Genomic DNA, 5,000 nt, shown 5'->3' with positions numbered 1-5,000 from the left:
GGTATTTTGAATCAATATATAATCCTAAATTTCTTCTTAAATAAAATGAATTGAATAAAACTCAAGCAGACTTCGGTCCCTATCTTGCACCCGGCGCAAAGCCCGACGCAAGTGTCTTTGCTATTTTAAGACCGTCCAGCGCCCGCGTTGTTTAAATAGCAAATGCACCTGCATCTGTGCACCCATGGGTGTGCTGGTCTTACCGGGAGGTGTGTTCAGGTGCATTCTTAAAAACCTGGTCTAAAGTCAGTAACGCAGCATTTCATTGTTATTTTAACAGAGCATTAGTAAAATGCTCCTAGGCTCGTGCACAGCGCGCACACACTATGCTTGTTACACACACAGGGACACACACACACACACACACACACACACACACACACACATGCAGAAGATTACAAATAAAAATATTAGGGTGCAAATCCTCCATCATAACAGCAATGCTCCAAGGTCCAAACGCGCCTGGCTTTTAAAGGGAATGGGAGATGATCTCTGATTGGTTGATTGCATGTTACGCCCAAAACACACCTCTGATTAATGAAGAAACTGCCCCACCACCCCCCTCCCCCCTAATCGATTGGATCAGACTAGCCAATAGACAGTGTGCCTTGTATTAAGATGTACAATTTGTTGAAAATATTCAAATTTATAATGAATGTGATGTGTTTTATTTAGTAAAATGCCATTGTGTTGTTCTATCCAATCCAATATTTCCTATATTTCTAAACAGATTTCCTATGCTGACCCCCCCCTGACTGATTATTGGTCCACAGTGTGCCACCCCACTTAAAAAATCCTGGAATCGGCCCTGTTTGCAGGCTGCATTATTGTGCACCTGACACCGAAACAGGAAGCTGGTCGGTCCTGTTTACATGTGCACACACGTTTGATGCTCTAAGCTTCCAGTTTCTTCCACCAATGGCTGCTGGTTTCTCCTCTTCTCATCCAGCTGTTGCTCAGAGGGGTCTTGGTGTGACAGAAGAGGCCTCAGCCTGCGTGAAGAGCATCACGTATGAATATGAAAGTAGACTTCCGGTGTCACTGGTCTGACCCCAGACCACCCCCCACCCCCCAAGGCTGTCTGCTGCATGGAAGCCGCTCTTGTGCAACTCAGGAGGCTTCTGGTTTTCCGGACCCAGAAATAAAAAGGCCAAGAGAGGAAAAGGGAGATGAACAGAAGGTACAGAGGGCGGTTGGTGGTCGGAGGCTGGCCAAAAGGCTCGCTACCTCTCTCTCTCTCTCTCTCTCTGTCTCTCGCTCACTCTCTCTCTGTCTGTCTGTCTGTCTGTCTGTCTCTCTCTCACTCTGTCTCTCTCTTTCTCTGTCTCTCTCTCTCTCTCTCTCTCTCTCTGTCTCCGGGCGGTTATGGCACTGAGCTGTTGATGGATGACGAGAGGAGATTAGCAACCACAGCACACACACACACACACACACACACACACACAAACACACACACACACACACACACACAAACAGTAAACGGTTGGTGAGCGTACTCGTTTTTTTTTACATTTTGTTCGTTAAACACACCAGAACACACTTTCTGGGGTTGGTTATTATGAAGCAACGGACCCCTGAACACTGACATGTCTGAGGCAATCATCCATTTATTTCCCTCTTTGTGTCTCCAGGGACCCCCTGACCCCCTGACGTCCCTCGGAGCTCTATTCCGGTCGTTGCCCAAAAGAGAGATGGGCGGATGACAATTTATAATACAATTTATACATGTGCATCATATTACATTCTGTCCGATAATGCACACTGCACTTTGTCAAATGCACCAAACACTGTGCGATTTGGAGGGGGGAGAGTTGGGGAGAGTTGGGAGAGTTGGAGATGATCATTCATGCTTTCATTTCCTCTCGCTGTGATCACTGTAACAGTGTGTTTACCTGTCGGAGTAAGAAGGAGCTCCAGCGTCTCCAGGCTGTGCAGAACTCTGCTGCGAGGCTAGAGAGCACACATCAAAACCTGGTTTAGGTCCACTTCACCTCCTTACCGCTCCAGGCTCAGAGTCTGGCTCTGTCTCTGTGGGCGCTGAACTTGGAGTGCATCACTTCAATATCAGATAAAAAGGACCCTGAAAAAAAAACAACTGCTCAACATTTTGGACAATGACTGCCATCCACTCCACAGGCACTGTCACAGAGCAGAAGAGCGTGATCAGCTCAAGACTACACACATACTACTCTACAATGCTTCACAAAAAGGGAAGAGGAGAGAGAGAGAGACTTTCTGCCTCTCCCCCCTCTCCACCACTTCCACTACCTCCTATAACAACCGTTATGTACTGACTGTCCACTGGCCCACTGTTTAGCCTACTGTTTACACTGCTTACACTGTTTACTGGCTATATTAGCCCATATGCACAACCCCACCAAACATTCTGCAGTGCTCTAATACTAAATATCTTGGATACATCAAACTATACAGCACTGAGCACATGGCACTGCCTGAATGTGCAAAAACACATACCAGAATATGTAAACAGAAATTTTGTTAGGCCTACATTAGTCAAGTCAAGTCAAGTTACTTTATTTGTCCCCCAGTGGGGCAATTTGTTGTGCAGCAGGTAGTATAATAAAATCACACACAATCGTACACACAATACAGAGAATGCCTACCTTGCAGGCAAATTTAAAAACATAAATAAATCAAGTTATCTATGGTTCTTTATAGAATTAAAAAGTAGAATGGCTGCAGGTACAAAGGAGTGTTTATATCTATTTGTTCTGAGTTTTGGAAGTATAAAGCGTGATCCGGATGGCAACATCTGAAATTCAGCCCGTAAGGGATGAGAACTATCTGACAGGATAGATTCAGCCCTTCTTAGCATCTGCTTCTGATAGAGTTCCTCCAGACCTTTTTTGCCTAGAACCTGTGATACTGCTGCTCACCTTAATTAATCTGGAGAGGTAATGGACCCATACCAGCAAGATTAAGGAGAAGGTGACAACTGACTCAACAAAGGACCGATAGAAAAGGGTCAACAAGGTCTTGTCCACATTAAACTTGGCCAGCTTTCTAAGGCAATACAGGCGCTGCTGGCCTTTCTTGCAAAGCAAACTAGTATTCGGCTCGAAGCACAACTTATCATCAATAATGGATCCTAAATACTTGTACTCTTTAACAACCTCTATTTCCTGACCATTTATACTAGTTTTTACATTGTTAGTGACATTATGCCTAAAGTCAATACACATTTCTTTTGTCTTTGAGGTGTTCAGCTCAAGAAAGGCCTCCTGGCACCATGATACAAAGTGATCCATGACCGGACCGTGTGAAGTTTCCTCGTTGTTCAGTAAGCTGACAATAACCGCATCATCAGCAAACTTGACAAAGTGTCGGTTTTCAGTCCCAGAGCAGCAGTCGTTGGTGTACAGAATATAGAGGAGGGGGGGAAAGAACACACCCCTGCGGTGAGCCAGTTGATGAGAGGGCCCAGTCAGAGAAGTGACCATTTACCCTCACTCGCTGAGACCTATTGGTAAGGAAGTCCAATATCCAGCCCACAAGGTTGGCCTCCAGTTGGAACTGATGCAAGAGCTTCTCGACCAACAGGTGCGGCTGAATGGTGTTAAAGGCTGAAGAAAAATCCACAAACAGTAGTCTAGCGCGGTGTTTATTTCCCTCAAGATGTTAAGGATGAGGTTGAGTACTGTCACAGTTGCATCCTGGACCCCTCTGTTGAGTCTATATGCAAACTGTAGTGGGTCGAGGAGACTGTTCGTCCTAAATGTCAGTTCTCTTTTGATCAGCTTTTCAAAGGACTTCATCACAAGTGACGTAAGGGCTATGGGTCTGTAGTCATTTAAAATCTTTGGGCGGCAACAGGAACTATAATAGACTGTTTCCATAAGTCAGGAAGCGTCTGTTGACACATCGATTGATTAAAAATATAATAAAAAATGGGGCCTAGCTGTTCTGCACAACAGGAGAGAACACGGCTACCAATGTTGTCTGGGCCGACTTGTTTTGGCTTTGCAGTGTTTAAAGATGTTCACAACACTTTGTGTAGAGAAGCAGACAGGTGATTGGGACAGGGGAAGTAAGGACTATTTTTGGCCAACAATTTCGTTGCTAAAATCATATTTGTCAAATCTTGAATAAAAATGATTTAGTTCTTGGGCCAGGGATATATCCAGTGCCACCCTTTTCTTTGTTTTGTCATTTAGACCCACCATTGTTTTAATACTGTCCCATGCTGAGCCTAAAAGGTTATTACTAAGTTTGTGTTCCACTTTGAGTTTATAGTCCCATTTAGCCCTTTTAATTTCAAGTTTAATTTCCTTTTGAATGCTGTATAATTCCTGAAAATTATTTTGTCTAAATGCTAGCTTTTTCTTTTTCAACAAGTCTTTAAGTTGTTTTCTCACCCATGGCTTGTTATTTGGGTATATTTTGACAACTTTTTTAGGAATATATATAATATAATACCGTGTCCTCACAATATGCAACCCATGAGCTGACCACTTCAGTCAGTTCATCTATGTCCCGTGAAGATTGGACAAACTCCTCCCATAAGGTGCAGTCCAGGCAGCCTTGCAGGGCCAGCGTAGCCTCCTCAGACCAGACCTTCACTTGCCTGGTATCTACTTCCCCCCTCTGTAGGCAAGTGCGGTACGCTCACTGCAGAAAGAGATGTGTTAAAAATGACACAACATGTGTAGTCCCTGAACACACTCACCACATGTGTTAAAATTCTACACATGTTGTGTCATTTTTAACACAAGAGTTGTGTCATCTCTTTTTGCAGTGTATTCTCAAAGACTAAGGAGACATTAAAGAAAAATTAGATGTAAATACTTAAAATTTCCTGTTCCTGCCAAAGGTGAAAGAAATGCAATTTAAAATTATGAATAGGATTTATCCCACTAATGATTTCTTAAAACAGAGATTTAAAATGGACGTAGGAAACTGTATCACTGCAAAAAGAGATGTGTTAAAAATGACATGTGTAGAATTTTAACACATGTGGTGAGTGTGTTCAGGGACTACAC

This window comes from Perca fluviatilis, chromosome 5 (assembly GCF_010015445.1).
Source record: "Perca fluviatilis chromosome 5, GENO_Pfluv_1.0, whole genome shotgun sequence".
Lineage (NCBI taxonomy): Eukaryota > Metazoa > Chordata > Actinopteri > Perciformes > Percidae > Perca > Perca fluviatilis.
Note: the sequence above shows the minus strand (reverse complement) of the source record.